The sequence below is a fragment of the Eptesicus fuscus genome, chromosome 1, assembly GCF_027574615.1.
Source record: "Eptesicus fuscus isolate TK198812 chromosome 1, DD_ASM_mEF_20220401, whole genome shotgun sequence".
Taxonomy (NCBI): Eukaryota; Metazoa; Chordata; class Mammalia; order Chiroptera; family Vespertilionidae; genus Eptesicus; species Eptesicus fuscus.
The window spans coordinates 3,236,993-3,256,461 of record NC_072473.1 but is presented as its reverse complement, the minus strand read 5'-3'; the positions used below and the strand labels follow the sequence as shown (position 1 = coordinate 3,256,461).

Genomic DNA, 19,469 nt, shown 5'->3' with positions numbered 1-19,469 from the left:
GTTTTTACTCTCCCCGAGTTTCTAGACCATCCCGATGAGCAAACTTTCTCATCTTTGTTGCACTCTGAAACACTGGAAGTGAGCCTCGGGGTGCTCTGTGAGAAGGCTGAGTCCCCAAGGAAGTAATAGGAAATCTAAGTGGGCTTCTCTCCACCACGGGCAGTGTGATATTCTGCAGGAGTGCAATTTGTCACTAAAAAGGCGGTCTGAAGGTATTGGCTTTCATTTCTTTTCAAGCAGCAACATGCTTGCATCCTGCACATGTAATAAAGGACACCTTCTGAGACACTGAGGAAGGAAAACAGCCGAGCTGGGCTCTTTGTTCTAGACAATGCGAAGGAGCTCACTCTTGCATTTTGACAAGTAGCGTGTGTCTGTTTATATGTCAGGCGAGGACGATGAATAAAGGCTTTATGTCAAAGAATCGCAGTCCACGAATTTAAAATGGGGCCGTATTCTATATGTATACAAAGCTCTCAAGCTGAGTGTAATTAAACGTGGATATGTGAGAGGGTAACAGGCTGGCAGGGGAATTTTAGTTATACTTGGGAACAGCCAGGTATGAGACAACTGAGAAAGAAGAAGAAGAAAAACAAAAACGGTTCCAACTGAGTTCTGAGGCACAGGTATAACTGGAAGGAAGTCTCAGCTGTCAAAAGTGGCTTGGGAATCGGGCACAAAATTGTATTATTTTGATTTCCTATGACAAGGTGGTTCTTCCTTGAGTTAGCTCGGATAAACATTTTGAATATTCGATGGCTCATCTATCAAAGAAATCTTGTTGTTTTCTGTCACACACGGTGACTGGATCCTAGGGGTTTAGAAGCAGGATTGTGCTACCAATTACAGCAAGTGGCACGAGGAACCGATCTTGAATTTCTCATATGCAGAAATTAATTTCTTACATTAACCTCACGAAAAGTAATAAGGTCAAACAAGCAGGTTTGAGAGAATGACCACTTCTTGAAGAATTGCAGGCATAGCCCATTCCCTACTGAGGCTATGGGTTCAAGACAGGGGATGGCAGCTGCTTATTCCTAACAACAAAAGCCGGGGCCGGTTTTATGTGGGGCTCGTGACTTGCAAAAGCAGAACGATTCCTAGTAACTCAGTTTAAGTGAGTCCTGCTCACCTCTACGAGAACGGAGCCGAGAAAAGCAGTGCGAGTGACGCAGTAGCCGTTTTAATAAAGAAAATTCTTAATCGCACAGAAGGAGCAGAACTGAGGAGACTGCTGTAGATGTTTGAAAGCTTCTTATCTCTTAGGTGCCGCTCAGAAAAACAGGAGTCCTCATATTGTGTTGCTTTCGGTGGGAATCGGTAACCCGGGAGACACAAAACACTATTTTAAAATATACGGTTAATAGCAGATGTTTATACCGGGCTGTCTCACCCCGCCGATGAGATGGCCTCAGGCCAAATCCACCAGCACGTCTGCCGGTTTTCCTGTGAGTTGATATGTACACAGTTATTATACACTAATTACATCAACAGCCAAGGGAATATATAACCAGAAAGACAGATAAGCCTCCTGGGGCGGGGAGGGCGGGGGGCTGAGCCCAGGGTTCTTGAAGCCCATGTTTAGAGCTCTCCTGGCCAGTGGCCTATGAATTACTGGAGATGACTGGGGTCCCGGCTCCAAAATCCACTTATCCTTGGCTCCTCAGCCTCTCATTCGGGGGCAATAACAGTGATTATTGTATTTAACACTTTGGCGTTAAGCAAGTTCCAGGCCGATTTCTTCTCGGAGATTCAAGTTATTTCAGTGTCCGGACTAATCCTCCGATGAAAGGCAGTTAGGACGCGGTGGTGTTGCATTAACCCTTTTACGTCACTGGTACTGCGTGCTTGTCCGGAGGGTTTAACCATCCGGCAGCTCCCCAGACCTGTGAGATGCTAAAGGAGTGTCCAGGTTAAAGGAGACTGGAAAATACTGGGGGGAAATAAAAAAGAGAAACCAGTCTTTTCAGAGACTGAATACGCTGTTCTTCTGCTAGCACGCTTTGGGACTCCCCACAAAAGTGTAGCATGGGAACTACAGTTTGCTGCAAACTCTCCCGACGGCTGATCACCCCGAGGAGCGTTCTTTAAGACCAAGCTTCCCAGCAGTTGGGCCACAAGCCCTGCCACATGATGACCGGCTTAGAGACATGCCCAGATGTCTGTCTCTCTTGGCATCGAGGCCATCAAACTGTGCTTGGGCTGGGCTACCCTCCCAAAGGTTCTCTCTGCACTGGATAGCTTCCTCAATGCGCCCCTCTATTGTACAGATAGGATCAATCTCTGTATCTGTCACGATGCGTCAAAGCTAAGACACCCCAACACGCCAAGCCCAGAATGTAGATCATACAAGTCAAAATTCTGCTGTACCGTGTTTACCTGGGTCTGGGGCTCAGTGTGAGAAAGAATACACTAATTTTATATCGTCAAGGCCCTCTGCATGTCATCTAGTTTGCCCTTTTTATTTTGTAAAAATTTTAAAGCGTGAGTGTGTGTGTGTGTGTGTGTGTGTGTGTGTGTGTGTATGTGTGTTGTCCTATTCTTAAAGATTTCTTGACAAGTAGATGGCAAAGTGTTTTCTTTCCTGGGATCCTTTGTGACATTAACTTATCATGTATACTTCCCTTTCTCAAACAGCTATCAGGGTTTGTTTGGCTGGGATTCTCTCGCCACCAGTGTGGCCTAGTCCAGAGGCAATGACATAAAAGGACCCGGTTTCAAAAGTTATTTATTAAGTGTAAATTCTTTCCTTGGACACAGTACCAAATTTGTACACAGCACTTGTATCCCTGGTGAACTTTCTCTGGTGTTCTCTGCCTACCATTTGACATCAATTACCTTTTCAAAAACATTTTGCGTTATTAATTCCTGTTGCATTCATTCAGCAAATATTTATTGAGTGCCTTTTGAAGTCCTGTGCTAAGTACTCTGGAGGAAAAGTGGGTATATAAGAGACAGATGAATTTAAACCAAATCTTCATGCAACCATAGCATTTCTGCAAAGAGAAATATCGTTATTTGAATGATGTGCCGCATATAAAGTCTATTGCTACAAACTTCCTCAACCACTCGCTTTTCGCTGGTCATTCTGAAGGACATTCTTTAAGTCAGACATTCACAACTGGTGAGCACAAAGCAGGTGACACACAGGTCAAGAAGTTCATATTTTCAGTGAACAGAGAGAGGATCTCATCAGGCAGATGCCAATGAACTTGGTATACTCCCACAAGAAAGATACCACCTTGCTCCCTGCAGATCATCAATAGTGACAAAGACCTGGATGACGCCTCTTTATATTTTGTTAATGTGATTTGCAAGACCCCACTTTCTTGGGTTGTCAGAGGTTCCTAGGGTCCTAGGTGAAGAAGAGATATTTCTAGAGTCCTGGGGAATTAGGGTGCTCATATACTCACTTTTAACTACTGAAAATTATTATTTAAAAAATATATATTTTTATTGATTTCAGAGAGGAAGGGAGAGGGAGAGAGAGATAGAAACATCAATGATGAGAGAGAAACATGGATCGGCTGCCTCCTGCATGCCCCCCACTGGGGATGGAGCCCGCAACCCGGGCATGTGTCCTGACCGGGAATCAAACTGTGACCTCCTGGTTCATAGGTCGATGCTCAACCACTGAGCCAGACCAGCTGGGCTAAACACTAAAAATTATTAAGGTACAAGTTCCAGGGACAATTCTTACGATACAGACAAGGGAAGCTGCTATAACCTCTCAGGTTGTATATGTAAGGCTCAGAATTAGGGACTGCAAATTAATAACTGGTGTGCGCCAGTAGGATTTTCCTAGTATCTAGGGCATTGGCAAAACCAATTTAAACTATGCTGATACTTGGAGAAAGGTTAGTTTAGTTGGCAAGGTGAGAGACAGGCCTAGGACTCCTTGTTAAATGTAAAAAGTACACTTCCATTTTTTAATTAATTGCTTGCAATCACATATAAGGGAATCTTCTGTGAGTGAACCTGTCAAAGAAATGGAGTTACTTTACATATTATTTCCAAGGGTTCCATTCATTTTATTTTTTGAAGGAAAATAAAAGTGGCCAGCAGTGCTTTGTGGGCTATGGCATTCTCAGATATGCTTGGTACTTAATAACTGTATCTGCAGAAAGCATGGCTCTAAACTACAGGGTGGGGCTAAAGCAGGTTTACAGTTGTGAGTATGTAAAACACCGAGTTTATTCTTATACTATTATGTACTCACATTGTATTATATTCCATACAGACAACTGTAAACCAGCTTGAGCCACACCCTGTTTATGTGCTCACAGGCTCACACTCTCTTGTGAGTCGCTCTTCACTTGTCTAAACTTGAGACAGACATGAAATGAAGCAGAACCACCTCAATTTGACAGTTTGAGTTTGAACACGTGACAGTAGTGGAATTTTGGTTAAAGCGCCTGAGCCAGGAAATGCTGCATTAGTTAGAGGTATTGTTCTGCAACAGAGGCCTTGGTTAGTTAAACCCAAATTATTTCCCCCCCCCCCCGAGTATCTAATCGTGCAGTTATTTAGATCTGTACTGACACACTCATCATGTATTGCCTTGGGGAACAAAGCGGTATATAAACTACTAGAGAACGGATAACAAGTTTACTCGAACTGATATACTTGGCTTAAAGTTAAGAAACAAAAGAATTGCAGTGTTTCCCGAGTTTTTCCAAAGCAGTGGACGGTGTGTTTAGCCAAGTCATCTTAAATTTCTCTGGGCTTCAATTTCCTCATCTATCAATAGAGACATAAATACACAATTCGTTGGACAGTTATGAGTATTGAAAACGGTCATGTCTGTGAAAGCACCTACCACAATGCTCAATCAATGAGTATCAGCTGGATTGAAATGGGTGGAAGTGGATTGGGCGTCTTGAACAAACAAGAGGTGGGAGTAGAAGTAGACACACACCAATGGCCCATATGGAATTTTGCCCACTCAGTGATTTAAAAACTTGCTTTTCGGTGAAGCGGGATGTAGTTTCTAATGTCTTGTACTAGGTCCTCTTTGCTTATTTTTGTCACCTGTCTGTCCCCTGTAGGGTTGTCTATTGGAGACCTGAGTTCTAAAGGCTTCTTCCTTCTCTAAAAAAAAATCTATGTTATTTCAAATATGTTTCCCCTTTTAAGGTGTTTTTCTAAAACGAATAGGTTTTATAAACAAACAAAAAATACTCACGTTGTACTTATTAATTTTAGGCAGCTTGAAAGCTTTTCCAACAACTGTGGTGGGAGGGACTGAGCTGGTTACTAAATTTATTGATAAAAACCCACTTGTTTTACAAGTACATTTTTCTGGTTTCATAAAAATGATTTTTCAGGGGTCTTGAGGATGGACCTCTCTAAAGTGGTTATGCTTGCCCTAACCGGTGTGGCTCAGTGGACAGAGCGTCGGCCTGCGGACTGAAGGGTCCCTGGGTTCGATTCCGGTCAAGGGCATGTACCATGGTTGCGGGCACATCCCCAGTAGGGGAGTGTGCAGGAGGCAGCTGATCGATGTTCTCTCTCATCGATGTTTCTAACTCTCTATCCCTCTCCCTTCCTCTCTGTAAAAAATCAATAAAATATATTTAAAAAAAATAAAGTTGTTATGGTCCCACTCTCTTTCTCCTACTCTCCACCTGCCACATCCCACCCCAGTGGAATGTGACATTTAATGTGATGTAGCTCCTATCATGTGGAGAGAATGTATGCTGTGGGCTGATGTGCCCTGATAGAGTTCACGCCTGCGTAAGGCAAGTGGGAAGCCTGTGTTGCTGGTGTGATGAGGAAGGAGGGCAGATAAGTCAGTTCAGGATGCTATAACAAAATACCATACTGAGTGGCTTAAATACTAGACTTTTTTTCCCCTCACAGTTCTGGATGCTGGGAAGTTCAAGATTAAGGCGTGGACAGATTCAGTGTCTGGTGAAAGCTCTCTGCCTGCCTTGCGGATAGCCACCTTCTTCTCACTGTGTTCACACATGGTGGAGAGACAGCCAACTCTCTCTCACATCAATTGGTTGCCGCCTGAGCTTGCAACCAAGGTACATACTTGAGCGGAATTGAACCTGCAATCCTTCAGTCTGCAGGCCAACGCTCTATCCACTGAACTAAACCAGCTAGGGCAGTGGTCGGCAAACTGCGGCTCGTGAGCCACGGTTTGCCGCTCTGTTGACTAAAGAGTTTGCCGACCACTGGGATAGGGTGAAAATGCACAAGTTTTGAGCCTGAATGTATTGGTGTGGGTTTAAGTCTTAGCTTACTCATTTACTAGCTATGTGATGCTAAGTTTCTCTGACTCTCACTTTTCCTATCTGTAAAAGTGAGACCATAAACACCCATCTCCAAGGGTTGTTCAGACAATCAAAATAGCTTCATATATGGTCAAAGGCCCTACACACGTGAGTTACTATTTACTCCACAAATTCACCACCAATGAAGCCTGGAGGAGGAATAGCTGTTTTCAATAACTTACTGGGGTGTGAGGTGGTGTGTGAGAATCTTGACAGCTGAGATTTCAGCACGCTGTAAGTTTACCTACGTGAAGTTTTCTCCTTGTTGATAATGTACAGGGCAGCTATTAACTTCAGTTGTCTGGTGAATTTCTTCTATTTCATTCTATCTCCCCTCCTCTTTTTCCTCAACCTGGATTAAGGAATCCCATATAGAAATAAGCTACATTGCTTTTCTTAGCTGAGATCCTTTATCACTTGTAAGAGGACTATAGGATTTAGGAAGATGTAACCTGAGAGTTTGCACTAGCAGATGAGCGCACTTGATTAACTTCACACTCCCTGTAGACTTCGGGCGAAGGTTTTACCATTCTCCTAGGCTAGCATCAATTTAGTGAGAATTTTGTATGACCTGTGATTCCACTGACCTTGAGTGACCTCAGCAAATTCCTTTCTGACTTCCAAAGATTCTCTCATTAAAGGAAACCATTAGGCAGTGAAAGCTGCAGCCATCGAGTTAGGAAAACCTTGGCATAGGCAGGGGATTGGGGAGCAGGGGCCTACACCCTGTGGAATCCAGGTGTTAGCTTCCCTCTCGGCAGGTGTTCTGGAATTGCAGGATGCAGGTCACTACCCACATTCTTCTGTTGCCTTCTTCGATTTCTTTCCCTTTGTTCTTGACAAACACTGTTAAGTCTCTTCATTTTAGAGCCACACTTATCTCTCACTGAATTATTAAGAATATTAAGTTTTTTTTATCAAAACCCCCTCAGTTATTTCCCCCCCCCCAGAAACATTTATTTTCATATATAAAAACCTGTGGGAGACAGTGGGAGGCATAGCATTTCTCACTTCACTGGTGTAATGTTTGGGTGGAAGATTGTGAAACATTTGTATGAACTTCCAGATAACTAGGCTGCACTTGGGTCTCCATCTGGAAATCTGAGCTTTTACTACATACACCCAGACTGGGATTTGAGTGTGTGGGAGGCGTGGGGAAGGGAGTGGAATGAAAGCCGTTATCTGAAATAGAGGTTTCAGGCATGTATTTAAGAGCTTCTTCTTTCTACCACCTTTCCTCTGCCTTCATAATTTTCTTTTTCTACATGGTCCATTTTGGTGCAAATCATTTCAAGATATAAGAGGAGTTTAAAAAGGCCATCCTAAACCTGAATTGTATCTTCCAGAGGGGCGGCCACTTCACTTTATAAAGACCCATTTGGCTTCAGTTTTGCTAAGTTCCAAGCAGGAGCATTCCATAGGACCTTGCGATTAGCACGTGCAATAGTAGTTGCTCCAACTCTGGATATTCTAGGAATCACAGTGCAATAGAAGGAAGCCAGAGCTAGACAGCGTCATACCAGAGAAAGAGTTCACTTTGCCCATGAAAGCAGTTACCTGCCATTAAATCATTTGCCCGCAGTTCAAAGGTAATATAGGAGCTGGTAGAATGATCCAGAGTGAAGATCGCTATGAAGGGAAAACACTTCAAACGTTACCATGAATGAAAAATGGTGAGAACTTCTGTTTTCAGGCCCCCACATAAAGCTCTTGCAGAGATAAAGATGTGAGCTTTATCCGCCATCAGGCCTTCTGGTCTGTTTATCCTGTTCAGAAAGACTGGGGTCTGGAGGAGTAAGGCCTCTGCCAACAGATTGTAGGTCATAAATTAGTTAATAAAATATGTCCCGCGTTATCTCTGAAACAGCTTATTTTATATATACCTGTCCATTTGATTCATTTGTTTCTTTGCTTACTCAAGGCTGTATTTTGGTAGCATAAGTCAATATATGAGTTTTAGATTATACAAAGTTTATTTATAAATGACCTGCCTTCTGTGGGGAAAATGAAAGGTGTGTGTGTGTGTGTGTGTGTGTCTGTTTGTGTGTGTGTGTGTCTTGTATATAATTTTTTGCTGTTGATCAGGAACCTCAAAGTTAACTTTAGCTGTAAATATATAATACTAGTAATTCCAATGAAATGTGTATATTGTTATATGCCAAAATATATTGATTTTTTTTTTAGTTTAAAAGTAATTTTTTATTGCTGCTCCCTAGACCTTTTCAGGGCTTATATAGTTCTAGTAGAATATTTTCATGTATTATTACATCTACTGCTTGTTGGCTAGAGTCACTATCAATGATAAATCAACACTATATGTATCTATGTACATTTACCTGTCTATTACATATATAGAAATGTATGTGCCAATTAGAAAGTTTCTCTCTCTTAAGGACAATGAGTTGTAGCCATTATTTACTGATTTTTTTTCAAATTCAGATGAAAGAATAAGAAAATGTCACAGTACTTTAAGACCAAGTATAATGATTTAGAACAGTGGTTCTCAACCTAATGCCGCGACCCTTTAATACAGTTCCTCATGTTGTGATGACCCCCAACCATAAAATTATTTTCGTTGCTACTTCATAACTGTCATTTTGCTACTGTTAATGAATCGTAATGTAAATATCTGTGTTTTCCGATAGGCTCTACAGCAGTCTCGATCCACAGGTTGAGAACCGCTAGCAGGGTCGCCTAAGACCATCAGAAAACACAGACATTTACATTATGATTCATTAACAGTAGCAAAATGACAGTTATGAAGTAGCAACGAAAATAATTTTATGGTTGGGGGTCACCACCACATGAGGAACTGTATTAAAGGGTCGCGGCATTAGACAGGTTGAGAACCACTGAATTAGAAGGTAAGTAAGTGGAAGTCCAAAGAGGTAAGGGAGAAAGGAAAAGAAAAAAGAGAAAAGAAAAAAATAGAGAAGCAGGAGATGTTAAAGGAAATGAGGTCCCAAAGCTGCAAGAAAACTATTTACTGCTCCCCAGCCAAGCACACCCTCCATATCTAAACAAAAGCTCAGCTCAGCAGATAAACAGGTGGAAGACTGGGGATCACGAAAAGAAGGGGCAAGCCACAAATTGCTAGGAAATACTGGAGACTAGGTAGGGGGAAAGGAGGGAGATGAGGAAGGAGGGAGGGGAAGAAGGGAAGAATGGAGCAGGGAAAAGAAGGAGAGAGAGAGACAGAGAGGGATAGAGGGAGGGAGAGAAAGAAAGAGATGACACAAAAGAAAGGATAAGAATGAATGCAACTTCAGGGTAAATGCTTGCAAATTTAAAGCAAATGAACAAAAAGGAAGATACAGAAGAAAGTAAGAAATGAAGAGGTGACGTTAAAAAATCAAGAAATACGAAATGAGACAAAAGGGATCATTATGCTTGAGTTGGTGGATGGCTGAGAAGAGGTTTGTTCCCTGGGGGTCTTGAGGAAAGGAGGATTAGACAGCACTGAAATGAAGGGGGGCTCGTGGAAGAGAGCCGGGAGAGAGCAGAACTAAGGGGAGGGCGACACTGCTAGCCCACAGGAGAAGTGGGGTCCAGAGGGTGGCTGCATAGTAATGTCCTGATGGGGTTCATCCCGGTGAAACTGGCCCCTGAAGGTGGCAGAGTGTGTCCAATCCGGAATCCGCTTTCTCTGCAATAGTAGTGTGAGTGCAGTTTGCTTTTTATTTATTTTTTGACATTTTTTTATTGAGGTATTATATGTGCACATATCTTAGCATTGCCGCCCCCACCCCACACCCATACATGCCCTCACCCCCCAAAGTTTTGCATCCGTTGGTTATGCTTATATGCATGCATTCAAGTCCTTCGTTTGATTTCATATCTCCCCCACCTCTCCCTAACCTTCCCCCTGTAATTTGACAGTCTGTTTGATGCTTTACTGTCTCTGTATCTATCTTTTTGTTCACCAGTTTATAATGTTCTTTATTATCCATAAATGAGTGAGATCATGTGGTATTTTTCTTTCATTGACTGGCTTATTTCACTTAGCATAATGTTCTCCAATTCCATCCAGGTTGCTGCAAATGATGAGAATTCCTTCTTTTTTATGGCAGCATAGTATTCCATTGTGTAGATGTACCACAGTGCAGTTTGCTTTTTATTTATTTATTTTACATTTTTACCTTTTTATTTTTTTAAGGTTTTTTTTTGTTTGTTTGTGTTTTTTTTTAGTTTTTTTTATTGAGGTATTATATGTGTACATATCTTACCATTACCCCCCCCACCCCACACCCACACATGCCCTCCCCCCCCAGAGTTTTGCATCCATTGTTTATGCTTATATGCATGCATACAAGTCCTTCGTTTGATTTCTTAACTCCCCCACCTCTCCCTAACCTTCCCCCTGTAATTTGAAAGTCTGTTTGATGCTTTACTGTCTCTGCATCTATCTTTTTGTTCATCAGTTTATAATGTTCTTTACTATCCATAAATGAGTGAGATCATGTGGTATTTTTCTTTCATTGACTGGCTTATTTCACTTAGCATAATGTTCTCCAATTCCATCCAGGTTGCTGCAAATGCTGAGAATTCCTTCTTTTTATGGCAGCATAGTATTCCATTGTGTAGATGTACCACAGTGCAGTTTGCTTTTTAAATGTCCCTGCTGGGAAAGGCTGGGGCAGCGGGAATCGTGGGCTTCTCACTCTGTGGAGCTCCAGGGGAGGTTGGCCGTTCCTGGCTGCATCAACAGTGATTCCCGGGCTGTGACCCACAGCTTGGTGGCCTAAAGAGTTAACCTTCCAAATGTCTTCCAGACTCCCAGGAGTTATTTCTTTGGCCAGCAGTACCTCACTTACTATTTATCAAATGCTTTGAGTTTCCGAAGAAGAAAGGGAGGGAGAGGGAGCCGTGTATGAATTCATGTCCACGGTCAAGCTGTATCCAAGTACCCGGGGCTGGACTCGGTAACTGCGGGCCTTAGAGCCTGCCCGTGAAATTCCAGGTCCAATCTCTCGTGGGTTTAGGCTTGCGCGTCTATTTTTACTGTGATTTTGCTCTTCATAACTTACGTTTATAATTCAGCAACCCAAGGAATTGTTTTTATGGCAATTTCGAATCTTATACTTGATCACACATTTCAAGGCCCATTTCAGGAAACAGGTTAGACACAGCGTGTTAACAGGGACTTGTTCCTTCTTACCTGCAGCAGGAATGAGACCCAGAGCAGCGGGGAAACGCTCACCAGTTGTTGACTCCAAGGTCCGCAGCTGCCTTTAAAACTCCAGTGGGCAATTCTGAAGATGGCAAACTTGACTTTGATACCGTGCCATAGCACCTCCATTAGTGCCCTGCTTAGAATGCAAACATCTGCTTGCTTTTATTGCCCATGTGTTACTTACAATGGTCTGTTTCTTATGACGTAAATCACTGGAATCCACTGACTATTTTTAAAGACTTTTTTAGTGTTGCCCTAAAACGATCACGCTTCACAGTTGTTTAATAGATAAGTGGCCCTTTAGGTACACAACGATTGCAAAGTTCATGTTTTCTGCTTTTGTGACCTTCCTCAGGGATGACATTATGACTAAAGTGCCCTCGCCTGCTGTGGAGTTTGTTGTCTTTTGGGGCTCTGTGAAATGTAGCTCCATGTTAGCACATTAGGTCAGAAGAAACTCACAGTTCCATTTACTGAGTATGACCATAGCTTTGTGGTTTGCCTAGGTCAGTTTGCCCTGCAAGTTTTCACTGTTTCCTGCCCTACATATTTATCTTACCCTGGCAAGTGCAATCTCTTTGCCCTCCAGGCTGTACGCATGCCCATGCAGATAAGCTCGGGGCAGCAAGGATTATCACTTGAATTCCAAGGCACTGGCTGTATTTCAGAGCCCCTTGGTGGGCAATTTTATCTTACTTTTACGGCACTGAGGGCCTGAAGCCACCGGGACTGCTCAAGCAAATGAGAGCCATGGAACACGGGCTGTACCTATGGGAAAAACAAACCATCAATTAGGATCGCGGAGATGAGAAAAGATTGGCAAAAGGCATGATGAACAGTGGAATGGTCCTTCTTAGCCCACTGATTAGAAAGGCTTGGGAGGACATGCCTATACATACTATGTCCTTTCACTTCTAGAATGTTACCTTATAGGCCATCCAGAAGGGGACTCTCATGGTATTCCATAAATTATGGCTCTTACTCAGATCCTCGGATTGCATAGAAGTAGGAGTCTTCCATGGAATTCCCAAAGGAAGAATGTTGGAAGATGATAATTGGAGGATTATGAGAATTCCTGAAATTTGCCAACAAATTAAGACAAGGACTAAATGAGAACTCCGAGAGACCAGACAAAACAAATATGGAAATGTTAGGCTATAATGATTTCTTCCCACATAACATCTATTTTTTTCTTACTCTCTCTGGGTTCCAAATAAGGAAATGAGTGTGTACCAAAGGGAAGCAATTAGGGGGGTGAGGGAAGCGCACCCAGTGCCTCATGACTGGGAAGAGAAAAATATGGGATGGAGAAATTTGAGACCATCGCATGGAGTAACAGCTACACTGTAGTGTTTAAAAAAAGAATGCAGTGTTCTATATGTCACAAATGGAGAGGATGTGAGTAAGGGAGATAAATTACAGTTCAAATTCATTTCATTTAATTATTTGAAAAGAGTAGACGAATGGTCTTGCAACTTTTTCTATATTCTCTCTCTCTCTCTCTCTCTCTCTCTCTCTCTCTCTCTCTCACTCACACACACACACACACACACACACACACACACACATGCTCACATGATATTAATTGTTCCCCCATAAATAAAACTAAAACTAATGTGTGTGTGTGTGTGTGGTGTTGCTTCCCATCCCAGCTAAGGAAAGATGTAGAAAAGAACTCAGTTTGATTTCACAACCCTCCGTTTTCCACAGCCACCATCACTAGCTGTTTAATGATTTTTAAGGAGATACAAATGGTATAGGAATTAGGAGAGCACACTTTTGAGCTATGCAAACCTACATTAGAATTTCTGCCATGCCACTTGCCAGCTGGATTTCCTGCTCTTAACACTTAAGTCCCTGACCTTCATTTCTTTTACCACATGCCTGCCAGAGTCATTTGATAAGACTGAATTGGAAGATGTATGGTATTCTGCACAGAGTATGTGCTCAACAAATGCTGGCCAGTATCATCCCACTAAGTTTCTTGAGAGTGGTGGTCTAATGTTTGATAAACATGTGAGCTATGGAACTGTCATTCTGAAGGACAAATCATACAAAACACGGTGCCTTTGGGGAAGAAGGTACCCACTAAAAAGCTTTTGAATTTGTTGCTTAATACTGCTTTTATTCCAAATCACTCAGAATTGTTTAGACTTCCTTCAGAGGTCTGTGGGCTTAGGCGGGACTTAGGATCTCTTTGTTAACATAGCATGGCGAGACAGTGACCTGCCAGAGTTGAAGGTGGACATTCATTCCCTATCACCCTGTCCATTCATTTCACAATGGATAGCTTTATACCTTAAAGAATCTTTCTGAGACTAGATCGACCTAAAGCTTTGCATATAAAACATCGCTCAAATAAATTTGAACTAATGCTACTAAAGTATTCAGCAATTGCAAGCAATTGTAATGTATGTTGGCTCAAAACTAGCTTTTAAGAATTTTGCCTGGAGACAATTTCTCTGTGAAATGCTTGAACAAATTAAGTACAAAGTTAAAATTTGTTTGGAAGATGGTGTTTTACCCAGACTGGTTTTGTATTTCTTCTTGGATCAGAAACATGTTAGTCCTTTTAAAAATACACATGTCCTGAAGACACGTTTCAAGAGGGCAGAAACCCTAATCGACAACAAAGTTCTATTTCTATAAATATGCAAAAATGGCAGCAATACTGAATGAAAGGAATTAACATCCGCTACCATCTCCTCTTCCTGTCACTCTCAAGGAAATGTTCTGTGTGTGTGTGTGTGTGTGTGTGTGTGTGTGTGTGTGTGTAAGGAAATGTTCTTTGTGTGTGTGTGTATGTGTGTGTGTGTGTGTAAGGAAATGTTCTGTGTGTGTGTGTGTGTGTGTGTGTGTGTGTGCATGCGCAAGGAAATGTTCTTTTGATGGAAAAGAAAACCAAGTTGAAGTCACCCTGAGATTATTAATAATTGTTTTTCAAAGAATTTCATTGCCGAAGTCTACTTAACCATAAACACTTCATTTTACTTATCCTCCTCTTAGATTCCGAGGCACAGATGAATTATTTATTTGCTCGTTTTACTGAAAGGTAGATTATAAAACTATTTCTCTGTCGTGTTTTAGAACAAAGACCACTGAGGACAGCACTTATGATTTCCTGTCCTTCAAATGAGCTCTCTGAAAATTAAAGAGCCCGGATGTTCCTTGCTAAGATAACTTAGCCTTGAGTAAAGATTTTTTTTCCTTCAAACACACCTGATCCTCCAAGAGTGCTTATTTTTCATCACACCTTGCTGTGGAGGTATCAATTATTCTCAATCTTACAGAATAACCAACAAGGCAGGAAAACCTAAGAGCTCAACATCAAAGGGCTTGAGACAGCCCTATCTTAATGCTAGAATTTGGATCCTCTGGTGAGACCATAATTTGTTTTTCTACTAGAAAAATTGTGGTAAAAACAGAAGCTGGTCTTGCTAGCTCAGCTGGCTGCATATCCATGGTCTCCTTTCTCCTTGATTATGCCACGAGGGCCCCTCCTGAAAGACGGTCCCTTGGTCGTAGCTACCTTTGTTTCTCCACAGCCTCTCTGAGCATGCTCTCAAGTTCCATTTTGTAGGTAATGATGTTTGTTAAACTGTTCAAAGTGGCACATATGAAATTCGTTTTTCCCACATGCACATGGAAATCGTGTTCATAGTAAAATCATTTGGAGTCTATACAGTAGCATCAAAGATGCAATTTAGTTGGTTGTTATTGTTCACTGTTCATTCAACAACTTTTATGAACTTACTGTGCTCGGGGAAATCTGCTGGATACTTAAGGATAGTCAGAATATTGTCGAGAATTCAGCATCTCGTACAACCTTAACATGCACAGTTTAAGAGGACGAAGCAACTATAATATAAAACACAAGCCATTCGTTTGTTCAGCCACCATTTATTAGGTACCTATTTATTAGCCTATGGAGACACACGTCTCCTGCCCTCAAGGAAATTACAGTTTGATAAAGAATTTTAAATAGGTGCTAAGTAGAAGCACAAACTCAACATTTTCATTAGAAACATAACTTAAATATAGCAAGTGTGAAGAAAGCTATGATCTGTTGAATGTCAGAAATAACAACTCTGGCTTATGCTTATATCAATATTGACCTCATAAAGACTGTGTAATTGACAGAAAAGGACTGAAACAGTGTGGTTGGCTGTTCTTTTTCAACTTATTTGTCAGCTATGGTTTCCATTTCCATTATCTACCTGCAAGAGTTCTGAAGAGGTTGAGGAGGTTGCTCAAGCTTTAGTGAGCTTCAGAATCTCCAGGTAAGAGATAGTGAGGAGACAAATGGCTGGGTGCCACCTGCACACATTCTGATTCTCCGGGTCTCAGGCCTGAGAGTCTGCATTTCTAGCAAGTGTGCCGCTGCTGCTGCTGCTGGGCCTCGGAGCCTCTTTGGAGCAGAAGCGTCTTCAGATGGGGATGCACTCGCAGTGCCTTGAGATTCCGAGGGGAGGGTGCAAGGGGCTGGGAAGTCCAATGCCAGGGGACTGAAAAGCAACCGCCCAGGCTAATGTAGAATTGAAGTGAGTTCTTCTCCGGGCTGTTCAGGACCTCAGAACTTGTCTGGTAAGGCTTCAGATTGGAGGAGTTGAACCTTATCAAAACTGGTTCAACCCTCCTTGGTCAGTATAATCACCTTGTTACCTATACAGGTGCACAGCCCCGGGAGCCTGCTGAAAAGGGTTTGTTTGCTGTCGTCACAGAGCTTTGGAGTTTCTGGTTCCCATCCACACCCGGGAGAATTATTAAACATTGTTTGCATGTTTGCACTTTGCTGTCCCTGATCATTTGCCAGAGCCATAAGGCCGTTCAAGTTATGAGCGGGGAAGCCACGCTGACCCCATGGAGGGAAGCTGAGGCAAAGGACAGGTGGTTGGATGTGAGCTCATAACGTCCCTAAGAGTCAAGTAAATCATGTCCCTTCTTTCGTGATGAGTCCCTGTCTTTCACTTTCCATCTGTGATTCTACTGGTGCAGTGTGAGTATGAGAGCAGAAAGTGGTGAGACAGAAGTGACTTCTTGTGTTTGCTTAGAGCTCACTGACCATTATGTAACGTGTCACCCTTTGGGGTCAGTTAAGGTCCCTCGTCTGGAGTTCCTGGTCCTGTAAAATGAAAATGTGTGATGGCAGGGAAATTTTAAAGGGCCTTTACCATGGCATCATTCAATACCAGGTATTTTTGTGATAACGTTAAAAATGCTTATTTTGAAATATGCCCAAAGGGCATTTTAAAACGTTCTAAGTATGAAATTATCAGATAGCCCAGAAACTGCCCTCTTGGACGTTTCTCCCAGAGAAATGAAATATTCACACAAATACCTGTCCATAAACATTCATAAAAGCTTTACTAGTATTCATGTTAGCCTGAACCTAGAAAGAACACAAATGTCTTTCAATGCATATAGGGTTGAACAAGCTGTGGTACATCCATAGCTTGGAATACTACATAGCAATAAAAAGGGATGAATTATTGATACATTCAACAAACTGGAGGAATCTCCAGGGAATTATTCTGAGCCAAGCAAGCCAATTCCCAAAGGTTATATGCTGTATGATTCCATTTATATAAAATTCTTGAAATAATATTTTAGAAATAAAGAACAGATTAGTGGTTGCCAGGGTTAGGGGTGGGGGGAAAAGAGGGAGGTGGATGCAGTTATGAAAGGATAACACAAGGAATCCTAGTGGTGATGGAACTCTTAATATCTTCATCCTGGTGGTCGATAGACAAATTTGCATATGTGACAGAATTGCACAGAGCTAAATGCATATATGCACACACCAATACAAGTAAAACTGGGGAAATCTAAATAACTCGGTAGGTTATATTAATGTCTACTTTCTGCTTTTGATATTATGCTATGGTTTTGCAACTGTAACCATAGAGGGAAATTAAGCAAAGGGTACAAGGGGTTTCTTTGTGTTACTTACAACTGCATGTGAATTTACAATTATCACAATAAAAATTTCAATGAAAAGGTTTTTTTTAAAGAAATAGAGAACTTTGTTTTTTTAAATAATAATAAAAATTAAGTTTTATTTTAAAAGGTAAAAAATTATGCATCCTTATAAAAGAAGTGGTAACATTTTACCAATGTAAAACATCACAGCATTCAAATCACAGTTTGGATCTTCTAAGATTCAAGTGTTGTATCCCATTAAGTAAAATGTGGTCAGTTTTAAGATAAAAATTCCTCCTCTGTATATCCTGTTCTCAATCAGGTCTTTTTTTATCAGCATCATCTCACACAGTAGGATAGCTGGCCGCGGTGGCGATTCCACAGTGGTTGTTCCGGTCTTTGGCCATCTTTATGTAGCCATTCTTGCCCCAAGCTTTATCCCAACTGTTCTTGACAATCCAATATTTATTGTTACTTGATTCTTCTCCTTCAAAGCCATAGCCAGCCACCAGAATGCCATGATCTAGACCTATGCTGCTGCAGTGCCGCTCATAATAAATGCCACCTTCATAGAACCGGAAGCTAAGATGGCTTGCATCTATAGCAACAAAGATGGGCCCCACGATTGCCACTGCCTTCATGAGGGCGCTCTCCTGCTCAGGGATGTCCACGAAGCCAATGTCATGGGCAACAGAATCCTCGGGCCTGTATTTGCAGGGTCCAACCTTTGCATGATATAGATAGGACTCCTCTGAGTCCAGGCCTCCGTGGGACTTCACATACTGGAAGGCATTATCCATTAGGCCATGATTGGAGCCTTCATTGCCTTGAGCCTGAGAGAAGTCCACAAGGTTCTGCTCACTCAATGAGATAAGTTTTCCGGAATATCTGTCCTTCAAGGGCATCAGTTGCACTAAATGCCCAACAAGAACCACAGTGACCCTGGTTCTTCACGGGAGTTACATAGCCTTCTTCTCTCCAATCCACGGTTGGGGGGATTTCCGCAATGTAAGGTTCCCAGAACACTCTCCTTTTCTTGTGCTTCTGGTTCCGATGGCCATTCATCACCTGCGTGAATTCTTCGTGGGTCATGTCACCAAAAGCATTCATTGCCAAGGTGAAGCTCTGTCTCCCTAGGTTGTATTCTTGGTTGTGCAGGTCAATCATTTTCATATTCATCTCCCACACTGTTCTCCTCCATCCTTCTTCATTCGAGCCATATAGCTTACTGTGTGTTGCCTTCCACTGGTGCCACCATGCCTCCAAACTTCCATCAAGTTTTGGAGCAGCTGAAGCTATAGTACAGGGCAATCAAGAAGAGGGAAGGATTCATGTTTCAAAACCTTTGGGGGCACAGCTGAGCAGGAGCAGTCAGCACGTGCTGGTCCAGGATCTCCCAGAGCTTTGTTTTCTATGAGCCACCCCAGTAACCAAAAACTGGTGTGAATATGATTTAAAAACGTCATCACGCTCAGTAGTTCTCACTAATTATTTATCAATGGATTTTCTCTATTTTGTAAACTTTCTGAAAGTAAACTAGTGAACATATATGAAAAAATAAAAGAGAGTGTGATCCTAAACAGCAGGGAATGGCAAGCATTGGTCCATGGGCCAAATCCATGTCGCCATCTGCTTTTGTACAGCCCAGGAGCTAAGGATGCTTTTTACATTTTTTAATTCAAAACAAGAGTAATATTTTGTGACAAGTGAAAACTATATAAAATTCAAACTTGTCTCCATAAGTAGTTTGACTGGCACACAGCCACACTCCTTCATTTATGTATTGTCCATGGCAGCTTTGGGGCTTCAACAGCGCCGTTGAGTTGTTGGGACAGAGACCACCTGACTCATAACACCTAAAACATTGACTGCCAGGCCCTGTACAGAGAAAGTTTGTCCACCTCTGCACTAGAGGGCTAATTGCCCAGGGTTTGCTGGTAATGTGAGGGCTTCCCATTGTCACTTGGATTTCCTAAGGTAGCCCTGACAAGAGGCATGTGGTTTCTAGGCATTCCCTAAGAAAAAATAAGAAAAAGGATGCTAAAAGTTCACGACGTAAACTCGATAGGAAAATGTCCTAAGTGTCACTGCCTGAG

General features: G+C 42.1%; 1 pseudogene; it reads right to left on the bottom strand.

The window, feature by feature from the left end:
- Window positions 1–17,717: 17,717 nt before the first annotated feature.
- LOC103299733 (procathepsin L-like) lies at window positions 17,718–18,706 on the bottom strand (annotated as a pseudogene).
- Window positions 18,707–19,469: the final 763 nt, after the last annotated feature.